The following is a 25,154-nucleotide window of genomic DNA, read 5'->3' as shown; positions in this document are numbered from 1 at the left end:
GCATTTCCCTAATGATTAAATGATGTTGAGCATCAATGTATTATTTTTCCAAGGAAACAAGTTAACAGGCTTTTTGTATAACCAGATGCAAAATGTTAGGCACCATTGTGGGAAAAGAAAAGGTGTGAGGCCATTACCATAACTGGGTTTGTGTTTGCAGAACATGTTGTGAGACTAAGATAGTATGCTGTATTCCCATTTGAAATATACAGTATTAGGGGAATAAAATTTTGATTCAGGCATTGAGACATGAGTGTTGTCATTTGTCTTTCTGCAAGGACAATTGTACAGGACAGGGCATTACCAGGACATGTCTCAGGATCATGGCAGAAACTATCATTACATAAAACAAAAACTACTTGTTTGTTTATATGTCCATTGTCATTTATCAGTTGGTCAGTGCCATTATTGGCTACTGAAAATGATGAATTCTTCAGAGGCAGGATTAAAGAAAATGAGTTCACCCAGTGGAAAAACAAGTGGATGCTTAATAAATGTTTTTATGTTTTAATGATTGAGAACCACTTTCAGTTGCATTGAGTTTATATTTACTTAGTGGCCATGGAGTGCCTGGCATTCTGCAAATGACACAGCTCTTACAAATGGCCAGATTTGGACAGTTATGCAGCCAGATAGCTGCACATGCAGACAAAATACACTAAACTAAATACTACATAGATTGAGCACAACTCTGGATGGCTAAAGGTGGTAAAAAACAAACAGATGCTGTTTTATTTTGGTTTTGTTTCTATTCTTTAAAAAAAGACAATTCAATTACCCTTTAACTTTCTCCTTATTAACATTAAAAATGATAACATAGATTTATTCCATTGTTTAGTTGAAAGAACTTTGGCATCCCAAGGTGCCTATCAAATATCCGTCAGCCATGTATCTTAAAACACCTGTAAAATTACCCATCCAGGTTCTTCAGGCCCATAGTATATAAAATGCCAAATAAAAATAAACAATTTCCAGTTTCTTCTTTTCCCTAGCAAGCTGGAAACCCTATTTTAATACCTGAATATTCAGTTATAATGCGTGCAATTTTGTAGTCTTGCTGTAAAGAATATTTTTCTTCCTTGTACAAAGACATAACAGATGCAATTAGAGGATATTATATTGTCATATGCATCAGAGGAATAGAGTTGGTATTAAATCTTCCACATGACACTCAGGGAAGAAGGCATCAGAAAAGGAAATGGCATTACTCAAAACCCCTTTCACCTTTCAACGCCAGGGGGTCTCATTATATCTGAGGGAAGATATTTGCAAAAGTCAAATGCAGAGTGGGCTATAAATTGTCATGGGGAGTGGTAGGGAAAGTAAGAACTCTCAAGAGCCAGAAGCAGCACCCTCTCAAGGACCGAATAAAGTGGTGATTTTATATGCTTTGCTGATCCTCCAGATACTGTGAGTAGAGAAAGGGAGGTTTGATAGATGAGACAGCCCACTTATGATTACAGACAATGGTAAGCGATGGCATTGAATAACAATGACCAGAGAACAGTTCATGCACCATCACCTGCAAATCCTGATTACAGACAAGACACCTACAAATGACTCTGAGATTTGGAAGTACCACAGTCCATGTTTTATCAGCAACTTGGAGCAGCCTCTGTAAGGTCATCAACTGCCAATCTTCATTGTATTAATATTCTAGGTTTCATATTCATTCAGATGAAAAAGTAATGAAACTTCAAAACAATGTAATCATATTACAGTATGTCTAAAACTACCTTCTAGACACCCCCTGTGCTTTGGATAATGCTTTGTGTCATTCAAGCAGACAACTTTAATGCTACATTAGGTTTATAAAAAAAAAAAAAAAAAAGCTGGAGAAAAATAGCAATGCCTAGGCCACTTTTCTCATGGTTGTTTCTCAAGTCCTAAAATGTATTCTTCTTGCATGGAATGTTCTTCTCTATAAATAGGAAGAGAAGCTGATTTAAAAGGAAATTAACTGAGTTTTCTCTCACTTTGAACTTGCACATTTCTCAAAGGTATTTTTAAATTTATGGAGTACCTACTGTATGCCAGATATTTTTATATATGACATTTATTCATTTAACAAATATTCGTTAAGTGCCAGACGCTGTTCAAAGAACTAATTAATAGAGTTGTAAACAAGGCAGACCAGTTCCCTCCCGTTACAGAATTTGCCTTCTATTTGTGGGAGGCAACAAATGAACAAGTAAGCAAATAAGTAAAGACAAATACAGATGGTGATACATACTGTAATGGAAATAAACTGAGTGTGCTAACATTTATTGAACATCTATTGTGTGCAAAACAATGTGCCAGATGCTTTCAGAGTACAGAAATGAATAAGAGAATAAAATTCCTGCTCTCAATGAGCTTACGCTGTGAAGGAAAACATACTTCATCAATCACTTTGTTCGGGTTAAAGTATTATGCATGTAATGAGTTATGTGGTTTTATCTCTTAGCTCAATTCCTTAAAATCTCTTTCACAAAAAGTTCATATATGAGAGTATCATAATAAACAAGGGCTACATTTTAGGAGAGTTACAAATTTTAATTTAAATCCAAGAGAGGAACTAACCAAATTGAAATCCAGGAATCCAACTGAATTATCTATATTTAAATCCAAGAGAGGTACTTCATAGACCATTTCATAAAGAATAATTTTGTAATGTCAACCAGTATTGGAACAGTAATGTGAATTCTTACATTTTTTTTTCAAAATTTGATATGCTATCTAACAAGCAAAAGTGGTAATTGGCCTGATTTTTGAAGGACTAATAGGAATTTAGTGTGTGTGTGTGTGTGTGTGTGTGTGGTGCTATATAACAGACATAAAATAACATATATGATAGGCCTAGGTTAGTTAGTTTGGGAATGTGAAACATTCATAGAGCTTGGAATAGAGGTAGAATAAAACAAAATGAAGTTGCAAAAAGAAAGGGGCAAAGGTGGAAGCCCACAAAAGGCTTTACTAAATGTTTTAAGGATTTGGGGTTTTCTTTTAAGACCAATAGGAAGGCAGTGTAGTGTTTTAGGGAGGAGGTCAATATAACGAAAGTCCTTTTTAGAAAACATCACTATATTGCAAAATAGAATACTGACTGGAGACTAGCACAATGTGTACAAATAGAAGAACTAGGTGGCTCTTGAGGTAGTCCACTCGAGGGAAGATAGTAGCATAGGCCAAATTGTTGGTGGTAGAGATGGAAAATGATGGATATTTGAGAGACAATCAAGAGTTATAGTTGATAGGATTTAGTGATCAATCACATATGGAGAGTAGAAGAAAAGGAGATATCAAGGAAGACACCTGTTTTTTAAGTTATAAGATAACTGGTAGTGCCATTAACTAAGATGACTAAATTTAAGTGAATATTAAAAATTTACAGGCTTTAAGTTTGAGTTGCCTTTCAAACATTCAGGTGACGTTGACAAATAAGTAGCTACATTCCAGGTACTGTATCAATCAGGGTCCAACCAGAGAAGCAGAATCAGGAGAAGATATTGCTAGATACCTAGTGTGTGTGTGTGTGTGTGTGTGTGTGTGTGTGTTATAGGAAATCGAAATTGGCTAACAAAATTTGGTGAACTGGTTAAACAGGCAAATCTCTATAAGACTATTGTCTCTGAAATAGAAAATTTGAACAGACCAATTACAAGCAATGAGATTGAATCAGTAATAAAAAAAAAAAAATCCCCAAAAAACTAAAGTCCAGGACCAGATGGCTTCACAGGTACATTGTACCAATCATTTGAAGAAGAGTAAATGCCTATTTTTCTCAAATTATTCCAAAAAAATAGAAGAAGGAAAGCTTCCAAATTCATTCTATAAGACCAGCATTACCCTGGTAGCAAAACCAGATGAAGACATTACAAAAAATATTGTTTACCAATATTTGTGGTGAATATAGATACAAAAATCCTCAACAAAATGTTAGCAAACTGCATGCAACAATACATTTTATTTATTTATTTATTTATTTATTTATTTATTTATTTATTTATTTTATTTCCCAACAATACAGTTTAAAAATCATTCACCACAATCAAATGGGATTTGTTCCTAGGATGCAAGCATGGTTCAATATTTGCAAATCAATCGATGTGATACATCACATCAAGAGAAAGGATAAAAAACATATGATCATTTTGATAAATGCAGAAAAAATATTTGACAAAGTACAATATCCATTTATGATAAAAACTCTCAACAAAGTAGGTTTAGAGGGAACATATATGAATGTAATAAAGGCCATATATGAAAACCCTACAGCTAACATTATATTCAATGGTGAAAAATAGAGCTTTTTCCCTGACAAGACAAGGATGTCCATTCTTGCCACTTGTATTCAACATAGTACTGGAAGCCCTAGCCATAGAAATCAGACAACAAAAAGACATAAAAGGCCAATTCACTAAGGAAAAATAAAACTTCCACTATTTGCAGATGACTTCATATTATATGTAGAAAACCCTAAAGACTCTACAGAAAAAGTACTAGAACTTATAAAGTAATTCAGTACACAGGATAAAAAATTGATATTTGGAAATCTGTTGCATTCCTATATACTAATAATGAAGCAGCAGAAAGAGAAATTAAGAAAACATTCTCATTTACAATTGCACCAAAAAGAATAAAATAATGTTTCATGTGTCTATTGGCCAACTGTATGTTTTCTTTGGAAAAATGTCTATCCAGGTCCTTTGCCCATTTTTAAATGGGATTATTTGTGTATTTGGTGCTGAGTTGTTTAAGTCCTATATTTACCTTAGATATTAATATCTAATCAGATACAGCATTTGCAAACCTTTCCCCATTCTGTACATTGCCTTTTTGCTTTTCTGATGGTTTTCTTTGCTGTGTAAAAGCTTTTTATCTTGGTATAGTCCCAATAGTTTAATTTTGCTTTTGTTTCCCTTGCCAGAAGAGACATAACTGGGAAAACCTGTTTATGGCTGTGGTCAAAGAAATCACTGCCTATGGTTTCCTCTAGGAATTTTATGATTTCATGTCTCACATTTAGGTCTTTAATTTGTTTTGACTTTATTTTTGAGTATGGTGTAAGAAAGTGGTTTAGTTTCACCCTTTTGCATGTTGCTGTCCAGTTTTCCCAGCACCATTTGTTGAAGAGATCATCTGTTCCTCATTGCATATTCATGTCTCCTTTGTTAAAGATTAATTGATTACATGGGTTTATTTCTGGACTCTCTATTTCTTTTATTGATTTGTATGTCTGTTTTGGTACCAGTACCATAGTGTTCTTATTCCTCTGACCCTAGTGATGAGGCTATCTTACAGAAGTCAGAACCCTTCGTTACAGAGCTACATGCACTCACAACTGGCCCGGGAGTCAAAGAAGCCTGAGGAGGATTCAGGAATAGGTAGAACAATTACAGGCCCAGCTGTTCCTCCATGCCAACAAGGTAAATCAGTATATCAGTGACATGTGTAAGCTGCACAGTGGCTGCTGCTCCTCTTCTGCCTTCCAAACTTCCTGGGGATCTCCTTTGTGGCCCACTCTAGAAAGAAAGATACAAAAACGCAAATTCTGGAATAGCAGTTCAGCCTAGCCAAGTTGACACAACATAAAGCCATCACAGGTACTGTGCTGTTTTGGGAGAGTGATGTGAAGATTAAGACCATTTTTTCCTGTTTTTGCATAACTGACATTTTCCATATTTTTGGTTTGTTTGTTTATTTATTTATTTATTTATTTATTTATTATTTATTTTTGGTTGTTTTAGAAGTAAAGATATACACAGGTGCTATGGAAGCCTATACAGGCTTTTCTCCCAGCCTGGGAGCTTAAAAACCAAAACAACAACAACAACAAAACAAACAAACAAACAAACAAAAAAACCACCACCAACAACAAAAACAAAAACAAACAAACAAACAAAAACACTTTCTAGACTGAGTTAAGCCTTAATATGCATGTAATAATGACACAAAGAATGATAGGAACTGAGTTGCAAACAAGGAGAAGAAATGGAAAAAGTATATAAATCAGCTTTCATTTAGAACATGCTAATGCACATTGAAAACTCTCAACATAGTTTTGTTTTACTTACACTGATGTCCATTGTATTTGGCTGCATTCCTCTTTCCAATCTTCATTCTGAGCCCCGGACTGTAAAAGCAGTCCTCTTTGAAGATATAAGATGCCTCAAAGGAGAAAAGAGCCAATATCCAAATAACACAATGATTTCTAAAGATACTTGGGAAAATCATAAAATTCATTTCCTCTCATATTTTATTGGCCAAAGAAAATCACATGGCCAAGCCTGACTTCAGTGAAGTAGGGATAAATAAACATCTACATGGAGGATAGCAAATATTTCAAGCAAATAAAATCACGGTGTCTTGATCACAAATATTCTCTTTTCTCCCTTCTGTCCACTAAATTCACTCACTCTCACCTTCTTCCAAGAGACAACCAAAAAGTCTCATTCAGATTCAAAATATAGGGTCTTTTCTTAGACTTTATAATCAAATCTGCATCTGGTTCTTCTTGATTCCATGACCTGTAAACTTAAAGAGATAAATTATATTTCTTCACATATCCAATATGTAATATTGGAATGGGAAAATCATAACTAAAATAAACCCTCCCATTTGGAAAGGAGAAGAAAGAAGACACACTCATCAGTTGTTCATTTATATCAATACAAATACAGGATAGGTATATGTTTTAAGTGGTCCCTACTCCAGAGATCTAAAACTTTCTTTAATTTTGCCTCAGTTCTACAATCTAGGAATAGCTCTTCAGTTTATCATGTCTGTAACCTTTGGTTCCACTTTTGGAAGGCTCTTTTTCTTCCTTTTATCCTCATTGGTTATATCTGAAGATGATACTGGAGAGTGTGATTTTCTTAGAGGCTCAAGAGTATCTAAGCCTGCTCCCTATCTGTCAAATCTGTGGGGCCCAAGATTGACTATATTCTCCATACAATTCAGAAATTGCAGCAGAAACTTTGTTGGCTGTACCATAAATTTTGACTGTGCCATTAAGCTGTTGGCCTTTGGTATCCACAGGCCATCTAGATTTCATACCTTACCAGCTGGAAATGGCATTCAGTGGCATATTCAAACTCTGCAAGTCTCATAATCTCTGGATTTTCTTTATTCCTTTCAATTATGTGCAAATCAATTAGCACTTTTATGAGCTCATCTTTTCCTACAGTATTTTGTCAAATACAGCCAATAACAATCACGTCACCAACATTCTTTTTTTTCTTTTTATTTCCCTAAAGCTGCAAGTTATGAGATACATTATTTGTTTTCTGAATTATTATAGGTTATGGTTTTACAAAAGCTAGAAGAAGAGTGACAAAATATGTTTCCTCAATTCTACCAACCCCACCTGTGGTCCAGAAACCAGAGCAACGTATTTTAGTTCTTATTTTTAATGGTGGCACCCATTTTCATATTAGTCAAATTTTCCTAGATAATGCTACATTGACAAACAACCCCCACACTTGAATGGCTGTCAACAATAAAGTTTCTTACTTAGATTCATGTTCATTATTTTTAAGCTATGGGTGTGCTCTACACACTCTTTATTTTGGGACCCAAGCTTAAAAGATCATCCGCTATCTGGAACACACCAGCATAATGGCAGAGGGAAAGAAATGAATGGTTGAAAGACATGATGACTCTTAAGGATTCTGGCTTGAAGTGGCAATTGTCACTTTCACCCACATTCTATTGGCTAAAGACAGTCATACAATCATGCCTAACATAATGGAGTCAGAAAGGAAAGGCAACACGTATTTTCAACAAATACTGCCATCTCCCACAAAATGAAGCTTCAAGATGACATTCAGTAGCAGTAGGATATAAAGTGAGAGGACAGGAATGGTGGAGGTAATACTAGAGTATTGAATGGAGACTTGTGTCTGGAAGGTGTTGTATGTAATACTAAAGATGTGCTTTTGTTTTGGAAGCCAAGCAGAATTACTGAAGGTCTCTAAGCAGTGACATTGTGATGTTTTTAGTTCTACCAGTGCTGAATACAGGAATCCAGTTAGGATGTTATTCCCATAGACTCAATGATTGATGGTGGGATCAAGAGCTAGAGCTATGGTAATAGAAAAGAATGGGGGTGTGCCATATTCACATTTGGTAGGTAAATATTCATATAAAGAAGGTAAGGATTAAGAAGGGAAGGAAAGTTGACTATATTAAAGAGAAAGAGGATAATCAATGATCTTAAGGAACATGGCAGGCAACAAGCATGGGTAAGGGTACATTCTGTAGGTGGAAAGAGCAAGCTGTTCCTGAAGGCTGCAACTTTCTGTATGAGATGTGAGATGTTCAGTTATAGATGAAAGGATATAGGAGTTGGGTAAGATGCTTGAACAAAATACTAAAGACACACAGTCTCTGGAGGAGTGGGAGTGAGAACAAATAAAAATTAAAACTGTAAGATCATTAAGAGCCTTCCCTCCGGTAAGTTTATAATGACTTTATAGGGCACATTTGGTTGCTTTTCTCCACCAATGCTAAGCAGCCTAGGGGTTTGAAGGGATTATAAAGTTGAGTGGAAAGACTGGGTTTCAAGGTAGTTGAGGATGCCACTGAGACAGCAATTGAGGTAATAAACTAAGTAGTCTGGACTATTTAGGGAAATGAGCGAGCCCAGAGGTGGCTGAAAATCCGGAAGACAGCAGGCCAGTCAAGAAGCTGTTTCCTATCACAGTCAGAATAAATGTCACTGGAGTGAGGGCAGGAGCATGGCTGATAAGAGTTTGAGGTGAGAGAGTGAGATATTTACATTTAGGGTTTCTAGTTTGATACAGTTCTGATTCCTGGGTGGTAATAAGGATTAGGACAAGACACGTATACAGCTTTAGTGATGCTCAGGAAAAATCTGTAGAATTGAGAAAAGGAAAGAAAGACGTGTGAGGATAGTATGTTGGAGTGGTTATGGAAATGGACATTGAAGTCACTCTTGATGTGAAAGGTGGAAAACAATGATAAGGTTTTTTTTTTTGGGAAGAGGACAACTACTGCAAGAATAGCTAGGGAATTGGGATCCCTGGGTGGCTCAGCGGTTTAGTGCCTGCCTTTGGCCCAGGGCGTGATCCTGGAGTCCCGGGATTGAATCCCACGTCAGGCTCCCGGTGCATGGAGACTGCTTCTCCCTCTGCCTGTGTCTCTGCCTCTCTCTCTCTCTCTCTGTCTATCATGAATAAATAAATAAATAAATCTTTAAAAAAAAAAAGAATAGCTAGGGAAAAAGTAGAGAATTATTGAATGTGTTGATTCCTACCTATGGTTGGCAAAACGCTAAAATGACCTCCAATGACCCACACCCTTGTAGAGTGGAATCCTCCCTCTTATAATTTGCTTCCGACCAATACTATGTGCAAAAGTGATGGGATATCATGCCCACAATTCTGTTATGTGGCATAGATAAGGGATTTTGCAGATGTCATTAAGACCTCTAATTAATGGACTTTAAGTTAATCAAGCAGGAGATTACTCTAGGTGAGCCTGACCTTTTCAGGTGAGCCTTTAAAAGTAGGTCTATAGCTCAGAAAAAGGAGAAGTCAGAGAAAAGCTTTCTTGCATCAAGAAACCAAGAGCCACATGGTGAATTTCTTTTTTTTTTTTTTTTTTTTTCACATGGTGAATTTCTAATGGGAGAGGAGGATGAGTAGTCTTTAGGAGCTAAGGGTCTTGTTCCTACAAGCACAAAAAACGAATTATGCCAACTACCACATAAACATGGAAGATAAGACCCCAACTCTGGCTGACACCTTGATTGTAGGCTTGTGAGATCCTGAGCAAAGAACCCAGCTAAGTGAGGCCCAAACTCCTTACCCACTGAAACTGTGAGATAATGAATGCAATTGTTATGCAGCGAGAGAAAACGAATATACTATGTTAAATATACCACCTTATGTTAAGAGACCAAAGTGTTTTCATAAACCTTGTGTAAAATTCTATAAAAAAAGTTTTCAATTTTTTTTTGTCTTAAACTTTTATTCACAGAAGCAAACATGAGATGGTTTCCAAATTAAGATTGTAGATTAGAGCATGAGAAGCAAGCTGTGCAGTAGATGGATAGAGAACAATGGGACAGATCTTAGGCATAATTCTCTCTACTCCTACTCCGCTTTCATCACCTTGTCTGCATGGAGAGGAAACAAAAGGAACAGGTGCGTCCAGTCAGAGGGGCTGGATCAGCTGACAATCAACACCTCGGGAAAGGAAGCTGGGCGAGGAGGGGGATAACAGAAGATGTGAAGCTGGCTGAGAATGAAAAGAAAGGTGGTAGAAAAGGAAACAGGGACAACGAAGCATAGGAGAAAATCAGCTCAGATTTGCTTGATAGACATATGATTTCATGATGGCTTCTGGCATCTGCCCTCTTCCCTAAAATAATTCATCTTTCCAACCCGTGTGGGAGAACTTGCCTAGCCAGAAGCAGTAACAGTAAAATTTCCTTCACATTCTGAGTTCTACCCTTGCAAGGTTATTAGCAGTAACATTCCAGGACACCAAACAGGTCTGAATGAAAGCTTCTTCCATTTTCTTTTATTCTATTGTGTCTATAGGCTTCATTATAAGTGAGCAGGAAAGGGTTTAATATCTGTTGGCTACAACAAAAATTAATGGCCATGCAGGAAGAAAGCATTAATGGTTAAATGGAAAGAAGTATAAAAACGTTTAGTAATGTATGAATTCACATCACTTCTACTTAGATAAAACACATTTAACATTTCAGTTCTGTTCTAAAGGTTCACTTTAGAGCCAGAATGCAAAACTTTATGAAATTGCTAAGTGTTTCAGACTAAATTATGAGTAATACTTTGGGACATGGTTAAAGATTTGTTAAACACACCACAGAGCAGTTTAAAGTGTGCAATGATTCAATAAGGTACAAGAGATACAGTGGGAGTCTTTGATTCATTATTTATGGAATTAGACTTGAGCTATCTCTATAGAGTGATTTTTCAATGCTAGATATATATTCTTGACTGCTGTGGCTCATGGTTATGGGTAGAAAGAAGGTGGAGTTGATGATCAATTCAATATGGAAAAAAATGTCCTTATTGAACCAAGAATGCTCTGGTGACCCACTGAGAATGGGCAGAAATCAGGACAATAGTCAATATGAAATTTTTGCTGCAGTACGTGATTGGAGAGGAATTTGTATATTTAATACATGACTTTTAAGGGCACCTGAGTGGCTCAGTTGGTTAAGCATCTCCCTCTGGCTCAGGTCATGATCTCAGGGTCCTGGGATCCAGTCCCTCAATGAGCTCCATGTTGGGCTCCCTGCTCAGCGGGAAGCCTGCTTCTTCCCCTCCACCCCACTCATGCTCTCTGTCGCTATCTCTGTCTCTATCTCTGTCTCAAATAAATAAAATCTTTTTTTAAAAAAAGACATGATTTTTAAAATGTACTCCATTCATTCATATGTTCCTTCATTCAACAAATGTTTTATAAATACATATACTTCCTTTATTCATAGTGATCTTGACACACCTTTCAACCAAAGAGAGAGAAATTAATCCTTTTCTTTCCTCATTTATGAAGCTATTTGACTAATTACATCATATAATGGTCTTGTCAAAAGACCTCTACCTAGGTGAGAATTTAATTATGTAGGGTAGGCTGATTTAATCACTAATACTTTTATAGTCTATATCTATCTCCTTGGCAAGAGTAGTTAGAAAGGAAATTTAGTTGGCCAGCAAGTTAAAGATATTTCTGTTAGTCTGCAGTGTATAAAATGAAGGGAGTTGGTGTTCAGAAATAGATGATTTGGACTGAGCAAGGGTAGATATGCAGAATTTTAGAGGCCCATACTTCATAAAGCTGCATCAGATATTTTGAACCTAATATGTTAAGTACATAAAAATCAGCAGAAAAAAATAGTCCCACAGGCAGGACAAAAAAAAATCATAATCAGTAAGTCTCTGGTAGAGAGCATGAATAAGAGTCTGGGGAAATTGTACCCAAACTGAAGTAAAAGCAAAGTTAATTGTGGAGATGCCCGGGGAGTGCCAATCCTGCCTCTGAGACCGGTGATTTTCAAACAAAAGGGGCAAAAGTCATCGTTATCACCCTCAGTGGCCTTTTCCTGAATTTGAAAAATTTTCAAATCAGAGAACACATTTCCTTATGCTCTCTATAAACTCATTTATATTATGTGCTATCTCCATGTACAACTTCTCAATTTAACTTTATAATATTTTGACACAAAAAAAAGGAATGTGATTTAAAAAAAAAAAAAAAAGCTTTCTAGCTCTCTTCTCCTTCAGAATAAAAAATTCCCAATCTCTTTAGACTTTTTTAAGAAACTATTATTCCCTTACCATTTAATTATCTCTCTTATTTTCATCTCTGGACTCCATCCAATTTCCAGTCATCTCTTTTCACATACCAAAATTAAACCTGGTACAGTGTTCTGTTAAGGTCATGGCCGATTTTTGAGTAGCATCTATATGTCTGTATCTTATTAGAGCTTCAGCATTTGATAGTGAGTCATTTTCACTCTCAAGGTCAGGAGAGCCTGGCTGAACCCTCTTACAACCAAAAGAGTGCAAGTGAGGACTCTTGTGTCTGTGCTTGCTGGCCAAAGGAAGTTGCTGTGGGTTCTTCGAGAGACTGTGGCTCTCTCTAGACATTATTGACAATGTTAGCTCATAGGCAGAGCACTTTAAACAGTGCTTATTTAGAGGCTTTCCTTCGATGAAGTGACAGGAGGCTCCCAAATGCTGCTCAAATCACCGCATGATGAACTGCACATTAGATGATCTTATGGCACTTCTGATATTAACTCCCAAGAATCACTTTAGACATGTGTATCTCCTTTCTACAAACAGTGGATAAATCAAATAGTGGCTGTTTGACTTCACGGGATTTAGAACTGATCTACAATATGATTCTGTGCTTTGTAGATACAGTCATCAGCTGGAATTGTCTCTGGTGAAGTATTTAAGTTACACAGGAATACAGCACTTATATCCAGAAGGAGAAAAGAGATTCCAATTACAGAAGCCTTTTATATTTGTTTTTACTCATTCCTACATGCATTGCCTACTTCCCTATTTAAAAAAAAATCACAAGATGTTTACATTTCTTTAAGACGTCTGACAATGGAATTGGAAAGAATCCTTGATTTAAATATTGCACGAGTATTAAATGTTTTAAAGGGTGATTACAGATGGGATTTGCATCTGAGCCATTTTCCCCAAACAAGTTCTCAGCTGCAGGCCACTTAAGTGCAGTTAATTCATTAGAACAAGAAGAACTTGAGTTAAATACATTAGCGATGAACTGTTCATCTGGAATAAGGCGGGCTCATGCTGGCAATTTCTTGCATAGTTATTATTCAACATGTACTCTAGAGTCCTGAGCAAAGGAGAGGAAAACAATGAGAAATGCAGCTTGTCATTTAGAATCTGGGTTTTGAGAATAGTCTTTCCATGGCATTGGCCTAATTCGAACATCCCAGCGCTATAGACAAGTCCAGTTAGAACAAGTTAAGCATATTTCTATAATACTAGGCAATTCAGGGAAGGCTGGAAACCCAAGAAATTTAGGGAGAATATGAAAAGATGGGTGAGGTTGTTTTTAAAGGCCCATGTCTTCAACTCTGGGCCTTGAAATGATCTCTTTACAACAAAGCAAGCCCTACTTAGAGCCAGTGACTCACCAGCAGTCCCTTATTCTCTGAGCAAATGAATTAATTTGGCAGTTGCTATTCCTCACCCCAGACCAGCCATGTGCTCTAATTGCCCATTTCCTCCTTCCGGGTTTGGAATGAAATACCTCCCTATCACTTCCTATATTAAATCAAAGCATGTGTCAGCATCTGGTGGTCTCTAATAAATGTTCTCACGTGTCCGTCTCCCTTCCCCTTCCCCGTGCTCTATGGAGAGATTTAGAATTTTCAAGGTCAGGTCTTTAAATCTCATTAATTTTTCTTTAAATGATGTGCCTATAAAACTCAAACTTCTAAAGTAATAATCAATAACCCCAATAGAGATCCTTTTGTAAAAACCCTGTGACTATGCCTTTAAAAGCAGTGTTTTCTTTGCCAGTAGATTTATAAAGCTAAGTCTCTCTCCAATCCTAATCAAATATTTAGAAATGCATGCATTGCAGGATCCATATTATCAATCAGCATACATTGCACTATCTGGGGTTAAGCTCTAATTTTAAGAGAATCTTACCAGTTCTCCTAAAACGTAATTTTAAGAAAACACTATGTTCGAAGCATTCAGGATGGAGGGCTTGGCATAGCCACAATGAATTTACACCTTTACAAGCCAGCATTCTCTGATACAGTGGAGTCAAGTCTAAACTAAGTATCAAAAAGCTACTGCGATCCTTCCTTAAAATATCGATTTCATAGCCCAATCCTCTCTCCTACAAAAACATGATCTTTGGAGCTCACACTTGGGATTCTTTGTTTTTAAGCCTGTCCATCAACCATTTTATTTGTTGTTTGTCTCCATCTTTTAGGACATATGCTCTTTTTGTCTTTGTCCATGGCTAAATCTGCCGTGCCTAGACCGGTGCCTGGCACATGTTGGTTGTTCAGTATTGACTAGTTGAACAAACTCTTGTCTGGGGCCAGGTTTGAAAACTATTGCATTAGCAGATGGAACTCTGGAGCCAGATAATGCTTGGTTTGAACCCCAGGTCTGGCAAGTATGACCTTAGTCTGGTCCTTCATCTTTTGGAGGTTTAATTTCCTCATTTTCAAAATGGTAATCATAATTCCTATAATGAATATTTGTTAACTAAGTGAATGAAACCCTTAGGTCAGTGTTAGATTGGGGCAACATATGTTGAAAACAATGCCTCAGTAATAATGGACATCCATTGTGATTATTTGGACGTGGAGGTAGCAAGGATTGGCCAACCAGAGGTCATGTTTATGAGAACCTGAGGATGAAGCTTATGGGAAGGCCAGCTGGACATAATGAGGTTAATGGCTGGCCCCATGAACTGAGACTAATGTGCTTGATTCATATCATGTAGAAGAACCAAATAATCAGGTTTCTCCAGTGATAGGAGTTTAGTGCAAAGCCACATAGAAAGCAAGAAAGGAGGGGAATCCATGTCATTGGAAGTGCCATAGAGTCTCCTAGAGAACTGAAAGTTTCAGATGCTCCCCAAGCCCTGATCTCCCCACAGAATCTAAGGATCTATCTTTCTGCAGCTCTGCTCTCTGCTTAGCATCTGCACTGTACCCACCAGATGCTCTTCTACACAATCCACAATTCCTCTTTTAACCCTTTCTGAATCCATGCTTTTCTTTAACACTATCATCTTTCTTTGTGTCTCAGGAAAAACTGATAAAATTAGATCCTCTCTTAGAAGATTTAGTCTAGACCATACATACTGAATAGGCTTTTCGTGCCAAGCCGCCTTACAGGCTTTTGGGCAGCTTCTGTAGATAATTACCTATGGCAGAACTTCACCCTTTTGGAAAATCTTTGGTGGTCAGTGTGGCAACATCAAAAGGCTTGAAGTTTGGCAACATGTGTGTTAGGAGTCACTTTTGATCATCTTGCCTAGAAGAGTTAAGAGGTTGTCATTTTGCTCTTATTGCTTGGAGATTGTATTAAAAAGATCTATCTATGAAATTCTGAGTGCCTATCAGCCTATTGGTCCCTTCAGGGCAATTTCTGCTGAGGAAGGACATTTTATGTTATTATAAATTACCATTTATGGCAATGCTAAACTTTATATACCTTATGAAGAAATCATCTAGTAAAATATTTTAGGTCTTACCACTATTTATTAAGTTCTCATACCTAAAACTCTATCTTTACTATCATATTTGTATATATATATTTTTAAGATTTTATTTATTTATTTATGAGAGACACACGGAGAGAGGCAGAGACGTAGGCAGAGGAAGAAACAGGCTCCTCACAGAAGCCTGATGTAGAACTCGATCTCAGGACCAGGAGATTATGCCCTGAGCCGAAGGCAGATGCTCAACCACTGAGCCACTGGGGCATCCCCCATCACAATTTTTTTTAAGATTTTATTTATTTATTCATGAGAGAGAGAGGCAGAGACACAGGCAGAGGGAGAAGCAGGCTCCATGCAGGGAGCCCAATGTGGGACTCGATCCCCAAACTGGGATCACACCCTGAGCTAAAGGCAGACACCTAACCGCTGAGCAACCCAGGTGTCCCTCCCCCATCATATTTATATTACAGATTACACAAGATCACAAGATTAATTGGATTAGTCAGAAGAAAGTAATACACAGACACCTGACCTTGGCAGTGGTTGGTAGTCTGAGGGTGGAGAGGATATTGAATGCTTCCAGTGTGTCGTCTCTCAGATTGTCTTCTAGCCTTACTCCGAGGAACAAAATGTGTTAGTTTTCTAGGTAAAAAAAGAGCTAAAACCCAAAGCAGGCCAATAAAAGAGTGACATTCTTAGAGGCCGGGCTAGAAACAAAATATTAAAAAATAGAAATTCTCAGGGCACCTGGGTGGCTCAGTTGGTTAAGCATTTGCTTTCAACTCAGGTCACGATCTCATAGTCCTGTGATCGAGGCCTCCTGTCAGGCTCCCCCCCCACCAAGAAGTCTGCTTCTCCCTCTGCCCTTCCCCCACTGTGCTCTCTCTTGCTCACTCACTCTCTTTCTCTCAAAGAAATAAATAAAATCTTAAAAAGAAGAAAGAAAGAAAGAAAGAAGAAAGAAAGAAAGAAAGAAAGAAAGAAAGAAAGAAAGAAGAAAGAAAGAAAGAAGAGAGAGAGAGAGAGAGAAAGAAAGAAAGAAAGAAAGAGAAAGAAAGAAAGAAAGAAAGAAAGAAAGAAAGAAAGAAAGAAAGAAAGAAAGAAAAGAAAGAAAGAAAGAAATTCTCTTTTGTGGCTTCAGGGATAGACTGTAGCACAATTGAGGAGAAGGAAACTTTCTCCAGCTTAGCATGATGAGCATTGGTACAAGATAAAAGAGTATCACCATGACTGCAGCACACGAGGGTGTGGCAGAGGACAAAGCCTCCCACAGGCTTTTCCAGAAGAGAAAATCCAGAGGAAAGAGTGAGAAAGAGCATCACTCATGAGCCCTGAATTCTGCTCTTTGCCCTTCTACACATGTATGTGTCCCTAAAGAAGAATTTAGGACTGGGTGGTACTGTCAGGTAAACGACCAACTCTTGGTTTTGGCTCAGGGTGTCAGGGTCATGAGATGGAGCCTCACTCATATCAGCCCCTCGCTTAGTGTGGTGTCTGCTTAAGACTCTCATTTTCCCTCTGCCCCTCCCCCCACACATTCTCTCTCTCTCTCTCTCTCTCGCTCTCTCTCTCAAATAAATAAATAAATCTTTTTAAGAAAAGAATTTATGAGGCTAAGGGCTCCAGCAATTCTGTTAGAGACAGATGACTCTTGGATGGGTTAGGTATTGCTGCATAACAATTTTCCCCCAAATTTTGTGGCATAAAACAAACATTTTCCCAGCTTCTGCGGGTCATGAATTTGAGTGGTTGGGTCTCAGGGTTTCTGATTAGGTGGAAATGAAAATGTCAGTTGGAGGATTCAGCCAACTGAAATCTGGACTAAAGCTGGATGAGCTGCTTCCAAGCCCAGGCAGAAGTGTTTGGCTGGAAGCCTCAGGTCTCACTGTATGGAGCTGCTTGAGTGTCCTTGTGATATGGCAGTTGCCTTTCCCCAGGCGAGCAAATGGGGAGAGAGGGAAGAAGCTGCAAAGTCCTTTATGTCCTCATCACAGAGTCACATTCTGTCACTTCCATCTAACTATATTCCTTAGAAATGAGTCACCCAGTCCAGCCCACACTCAGGGGAAGCAGTTTTAAGCTCTGTATCTTGAAGAGAATTCATAGACATAGTTTAAAATATTACATATTTTAAATGGGCATTATAAATTTATAATTTATAAATATGTGTTAATTTATTTAAAATAAGGCATATGTTAAAAAGTGAATTCATAGACATTTTAAAACCACTATACTTTAGGGGCACCCGGGTGGCTCAGTTGGTTAAGCAACTGCCTTCAGCTCAAGTCATGATCCCAGAGTCCTGGGATGGAGCCCTGAGTCCAGACTTCCTGCTCAGCAGGGAGCCTGCTTCTCCTCTCCTTCTGCCTCTCCCTCTGTCTTCTGCTCTCTCTCTCTCTCTCTCTCTCTCTCTCTCAACTAAACAAATAAAATCTTTAAAAATAAACAAATAAAATAAAAATTAAAATCATCACAATTTGTACACTGGCTACATTTATTTATATTTGTCCCATATGCAAAATACATCCATTGCCCCTCCCAAGGACCCCAATACAGTATTAGTTTGAAATCTAGGATGTTGTCATATAAATGAAATCAAAACATCAATGAATCTTCTCAGATGAAGTTCTTTAAATGCAGATCCTTAAGTACAGTTCCCCTTGACCTGAAGACCTGTGAGCTAAAGAAATGAGTTCTTGTGCTCTTTTCATGCCCTACATTCAGTGGTGGGAGAGGCACCAGATAGCCTCCATAGACATGGAAGATGCCCAGGAGTCACTGGTCAAGACCAGTTCTGAAATCCAATCTAGCAGAGGTCGAAAATTTCTTAACTGGGACTCAAGACCTGGGAACAATACTCCACAGTTCTTGGCTTTCTTGGCTCCAATCTTATTTTTAACTTCTGAGTCATCCTTCTTTTTTCATGACAGGTGTTTGTAGCCAAGTACTTTTCTGAGCCTGATTCCCTTTAGTAGAACTGGGGGCAGGGACGATGCCTCTTTGTATTTAGTGCTACCTCTGGGCTTTCCGTCTAAACTGACAGTGCTTCTGCTGATATAATTCTGTTTTTAAAACTTTGTGGGTCTCCTGTGAATGTTGTTGGGCTCCAATTCATTAGATAAATCTACACCTATAAATCAAGATAAGTTCTTCTCTATCTAGAGCTTCTGCTAAGGGACAATAACCATAAGCTTCTTAGAAGCCACATTGTTTGATTGAGGGGAGGCCTGAGACATATGCATCTGCAGAGAGCCCCTTTTTTTTTCTGACTAAATGGTATTCTGAGGCAGCCCCATTGATCCTTCTGAAGCCTTAATAAGAGATTTCACAGCCACACCCTCAGCTTAAACGTCAGACCTGGCAGATCCCTTGATCTGATATTTGTACAGAAGTTCTTTCTTAATTTTAGTTTCTTTCACCATCTAGAGAGGCTGTGGAATTTTTTTTAAAGATTTATTTATTTATTTGAGAGAGAGAGAGAGCATGAGCAAGGGGGAGAACAGAGGGAAAGAGAGAGAGAAAATCCTGAGCAGACTCCCCATGGAGCATGGAGGCTGACACAGGGCTCAATCTCAGGACCCTGAGGTCATGACCTGAGCTGAAATCAGGACTCAGATGCTTAACCAACTGAACCACCCAGGTGCCCCGAGGCTATGGAATTTTTAAAGCCAAAACACTAGCTTCTTTTTTGTTCAGCCGAACTTCCATGAGCCTCTCTCTCTCCTCTCACATTTTATCATAAGCAGGAAGATCCCAAGTAGTACCTTCAACATTCTGTGTAGAAATTACCTTAGCTTGTTCATTCAGTTCAAGTCATTTTCCACTTCCAGATTATCGCAGGTGACAGTGTTGTTAACCTGCCTGCCACTGCAGAACAAAGATTTCTTCCTTTCAGTTTCCAGAAATGCAGTCCTCACTTTGTTTGAGCCTCACTGACAAACGACTCAAAAGCCCCAACTTCTACTAACAGTCTATTTGAGGTTCATAAGCTTCCACTAACATTCTCTTCAAAGTCTTTCTCTGTGTCTGCCCATTACTTAGCTCCAAAGCCACTCCACATTCTTGGGGTATTTGTTATGACAGCAATCTCACTTTCAGATACCAAAATGTGTATTGGTTATCTATTTCCATATAACAAGTTATCCCAGACTTAAAAAAAAAAAAAAAAAAGATTGTTATCTCACAGTTTCTGTGAGTCATAAATTTGGGAGTGCGTGTAGCTGGAAAATTCTGGCTCATGAGGTTGCAGTCAAATCCAGGAGGAAGCCACAATATTTTAGGTCCCAAATGACATCACCTACTTTCATTTCCATCACATACATTAGAAGCAAGACATTAAGTCCAGTCCCCACTCACAAGGAAGGATATTAAGCCCCATGATTTGAAGAATGTATCCAAGGATTGGTGATCATATTTTCCAACCACGAGAAATCTGAAATTATTATATTATTTGTATCAAAACCACACTGTACCCTGAGGAAGATAGGGCCTAGGAAAATGATGACTACATTTGTACAATCAACCTTTGCCAAGGTTTTCAGCTATGAATAAACCCCTACATTACTAAATCCAATGAACAAATTGCAGTTGTCATCTGACTGCACCTTTCAGTAACACTGGGCATCACTCTTTACTCTTTGGAAGTTTCTTCATTTGGCTTCCTGGACATCGCATGTTCATTGTCTTTCTTCTGCCAATAACTAGCTGCTTACTCTCAATTTCATGCACCACTTTCTCCTCATCTCTCAAACCTCATAACACTGGAACTCTAGAGTTCATGACTTGAACCTCTTTTTTATCTACATTCAAGTTTCTGCTGACCTAATGCTATCCCAAGTCTTTAAATACAATGTGCACTTATAACTGTATAATTTATATATCCCTCATGTAACTCTTCCTCAACTCTAGGCTCATGCGTAACCTCTCACCACTTGAATGTCTAATAAGTATCACCAACATAACCTACCCTAAATTGAGCATTGGATCTTTACCTCAAACTTACTCTTAGAATCGTCCCCATTTCAGTGAATGGCAACTCTATCCTTCCAGCTGCTTGGAATTCATTCTCATTTACAGATTCCTTCTCTCTCTCTCTCCCTCCTTCATTTCCTTCTTTCTCCCTGGGACACTTTCGATCCATCTGCAAAATTTGTTCTACCTACAAAATAAATTCAAACGTGAAGTACTTTTCACAAGCTCTGCAACTACCTCAGTGGCCCAAGGTGCTACCCTCTGTCACCTGGTTTCCTGCAGCAGCTAATTTCCCATCCGTGGTTCCCCCCATTCTTGCCCCTGTAGTCTATTCTAAGCACGTCACCTGCAGTAATCCTGCTAAATATAAACCAATTCATATCCTTCCTCCATGTTAACTCTCCAGTGCCTCCCTTCATCACTCAGAGTAAAAGCCTAAATCCTCAAAACTGACCCACCCCGTCCTATGCCATCTGACTATCGTCACTTACCTGATATCATTTCCTACAGTTCTCCTTTCTGCTTATCCTGCCCCAGCCACATTCTCCGGCCCACTCTTGGTCAAACATATCAGGCATGGTTTTGCCTCTGGGCCTGACCCTCCTGCCTCAACACTGTTCTTGGAGCTCCACAGGATTTACTCCCTCACTCCTTTTAGATCTTCAAATGTCACAGTCTAAGTGAGGCCTTCCCTAACTGACTTATTAAAGTTGCTGCCAGTAGCCCCCAATTATCTTTCCTATTTTCTCCATAGCAATTATAATTGTCTAAGCATTAATTTTGCTTATTTTTATGGAATGTAAACCATGTGGAAGATGATTTTTTTAATTGATTTATTCATTTCTGTATTCTTATGACACACAAGCACCAGTCAATGTGTTTTGAATAAACAAATGAACTGTCCACTAGTTTCGCCATCCTTATTTTCTTGGAATTCTCTTCTTTCTCTCCTTAGGCCCTCTAAGTCCCAAATTAACTCCCAGCATAACTGGTCAAGTCTCATCTCCTCCAGGAGACTTTCCTCACCAATTTAGGCCTACGTGGACCTTCACATTTACTTTCGTCAGCCCTCGTGGTCACAGCCCAGGTCATATTCCTATATATTTGTTTGTGTGCCCCATTTTTCTCCATCTTGTTCATATATTCTTGTTTGTCTAAAAGATCCTTGAGAAATCATATTCACTTTCCCTTTTTTTTTGTACTACTCTTTTGACCCCTCCTAATTACACAACATGCATTTTATAAATCCCAGCTTCAAAAACAACTGCTAACCCACTGAAATGAATTTCCTCACCTTACATAGCTGATGGAAGATGCTACTTTAGGATGATACAATGTTTTTGTAGAATGCATACAATAGTTTTCAATTTATACAGTACTAAGTTTCAGGTAAAACCAGCTGAGCTACAAAAGCAACTCTGTTCTAATACTCACACCCTTATTATATTCTCTTTAGGAAATGGAATCCATTTTTCCACATGGACTGGAAATCCTTAGATGTTAAAAATATTTTTAAAAGCTCCACTGAGATTTAGCTTCTTGCCATGATACTCTAAATTATTCCAGTGTTTTGTAAGGCATTATAAAACACTGTAATTTATATGCTCCTGAGCAAGTACTTCTTAAAGTGTTCACCAATTAGTTCACTTCAGAGCCTGCTTCTTATATCCCTGCAGGTAAGTAAGAAAAAAAACCCTTCGTATGCAACCTAAGACTATATCAAAATCACTTATGTCAGCTCAATATTGTCATAAGAACAACTCTGAATTTTCTGATAGCTGGAAATTTTGGAGAAGCTCATTAAATGAATAGATGAGAATTATGCACAGAGATGTTTCCTTCTGGGAACTGAACACAATCTTCTAGTTTTTTCTAGATTAATCTTATTGTATCATGATTTAGATTTTGCTCAGAAATGAGGTAGACTGGAACTCAATCAGTTCATCCCCACCTCTAGCACCTCACCTTGGAAACTGTGCATGTCCACTTTGGTTGTAATCAGTCTTCTTAGGGTAAAACACACACATGCACACAAAGTCTAAAGACTGACTCAATAATACTGGAGTTTGTAACTAACTCTCCTTGGAGGAAGAAAATTAATATTTTAAAAGGAAAACAAAGGATTTCTTAACTCTATTCAAAGATTGGTTTAAGACTCATCTAGGTGCAGCTGATTCTAATTCAGAATTCTTTTATTGAGTTTATTTATAAATAAACTCAACTAAATACTTCTCTCATTAATTTCATCATTAATTTATTCTTTTATGTTGAAACCTTTGTGAGCTTAGTGTTTTAAATTATATTTAAATAACATAAAAATATTGACACTATATATCACTTAAATTTTACTCGATGTTCCTGGTATTGTCTCATACACATAATTATAATATGTTGCTCTTATTTTTATGAGCCATTACTAAAGCATTATCTTAAAAGCTAACCATTAAGATAGGAATTTACCTCACGTAGTTAGCTACAAAATACCTCTCATATATACGTGTGTGATCTCAGAGCTAAACGGATATCAGCAGTATCTAATTCATGGGTTTATGACCTTTCTTTCACTCAGCATACCTGAAAAACAAGTTGGTCTTGAAGGGAAAGCCACCATGGTAATGTAGTAGTTTCTTACTGCTGTTATAACAAATTGCCACAAATGCATTGTCTGCAAACAACACAGACCTATTCTCTTACAATTTGATATGTCCGAAGTCTAAAATGAGTCTTATGGAGCTAAAATCAAGATGTTGAGAATGCTGCATTCCTTCTGGAGATGCTAGGGGAGGATCCATTCCTTGCCTTTTCCAGCTTCTAGAGGCTGTTCACCTGCATTTTGGGCTTGTGGCTCCCTTCCAGTAATCATATCACTTGGACCTATTTGGCCTTTCTTTTCCTGACTCTGAAACTCTTGCTTGTAGTTACAACCCTTGTAACTACACTAGGCCCACTCAGATAATCCAGGATAATCTGCCCATTTAAGCATCCTATCATAATCCCTCTGCCAAATCCCTTTTGCAACAAAAAGCAACATTTGCAGAAATTTCAGGGATTAAAATTTAGGACTTCCTTAGGACTTCTTTTGGCAGAGGAGGGCCATTATTCTACACATCACAGGTAGTGATCTCATGTAAGAGGGGAGAGTATAGTAACACACATATTTGAAAAATAAGCAGTAAGGCATTGTGGTTAAACCCATGGACTCTGGTGCCAGATGGCAAATCCCACTTTGCCACTCAATAGCTATGACATCTGAACGCCAAATTATTGAAACTCTCTGTGTCTCAGTTTTGTAATTTGTAAAACCATAAATGACAATATTAGCAAATACTTCCTACTCTTGTTTTAAAGACTCAATGAATTTATACATGTAAACATACTTAGAACAATTCCTGACACATAGTTAATGTATAATAAACTTTACTGTTATTATGTGCTCTCATGAAGATTAATCCAATCTTAACTTCTTTTACAGATGAAGAAATGGAGTCCCAAAGAACTTAACTGATTTACACAAAATCATATAGTGACATTAGATTCTGAAGCTTGTCACATTGAGATTATTCTGTATGACTGAATAAGTGTCTAATAAACATGTTTTCAATGATATCAGAATTTTAAAACTACTTCTTTTCTTATTTCTAATAATTCTTAACTTAACCTGGTGGTATCATCAATAACATACTTCACTCTTGCTTTAGTAATGGGAATCCTATTAAAATATTTGATTTCTTTCTCAATTTTCTGAGGTTTGATAGGGTTGTATTACATCTTATAAAAGGTAAGATATTTGACAAACTGACAAGAATTTGAGAAGACTCCCAGGTCTAGCATTTCATATGATGAATCTGTCTTTGACTTTTTATATCCAGATAATAATGTACATTGCTATTAAAATATTTAGAGGACTTTAAACCCCTGTTCAAAATGTTTGTAACATTTTCTTATATTTATAGATTTGATGTTGTCAATCTACTAATTCTACAGTATAATCAATCAACTGTTCCACACACCAAGCTGATTATTAGAAGAACTGCACTAAATAAACCATTCAAGGGCAGCCCTGGTGGCCCAGTGGTTTAGCGCTGCCTGCAGCCCAGGGCGTGATCCTGGAGACCTGGGATCGAGTCCCACGTCGGGCTCCCTGCATGGAGACTGCTTCTCCCTCTGCCTGTCTGTGCCTCTCTCTCTGTCTCTCATGAATAAATAAATAAAATCTTAAAAAAAAAACATTAAAAAATAAATAAATAAACCATTCAAGATAATTAATTTTGATAATTTTCATTGTGCAGAAATTTCCATTGATCCCTACTTTTCAAATATGCTTAATCTTTCCAATCTAGAATTAGGATTCTAAGAGTAGATGTCATATTTTTTATACTTACGATTCTCCTACCTCTACCAGATCTGAAATGATTTTTTTTTTGAAATCTCCTTTTACTGATGTGTTAAGCATAAAGTACAAAGAG

At 37.6% G+C, this 25,154-nt stretch overlaps 1 long non-coding RNA gene across 1 annotated transcript; it reads left to right on the top strand.

The window, feature by feature from the left end:
• The first annotated feature begins 5,265 nt into the window (after positions 1–5,265).
• On the top strand, positions 5,266–24,868 carry LOC140604830 (uncharacterized). The gene is made up of 4 exons (XR_012007659.1): positions 5,266–5,408; positions 22,145–22,364; positions 23,258–23,300; positions 24,161–24,868. It is a non-coding gene; the product is annotated as an uncharacterized lncRNA (long non-coding RNA).
• The last annotated feature ends 286 nt before the right edge of the window (positions 24,869–25,154 follow it).

This window comes from Canis lupus, chromosome 15 (assembly GCF_048164855.1).
Source record: "Canis lupus baileyi chromosome 15, mCanLup2.hap1, whole genome shotgun sequence".
NCBI lineage: Eukaryota > Metazoa > Chordata > Mammalia > Carnivora > Canidae > Canis > Canis lupus.
The sequence above is the reverse complement of the archived record's forward strand: the minus strand, read 5'-3'. Positions and strand labels throughout refer to the sequence as shown.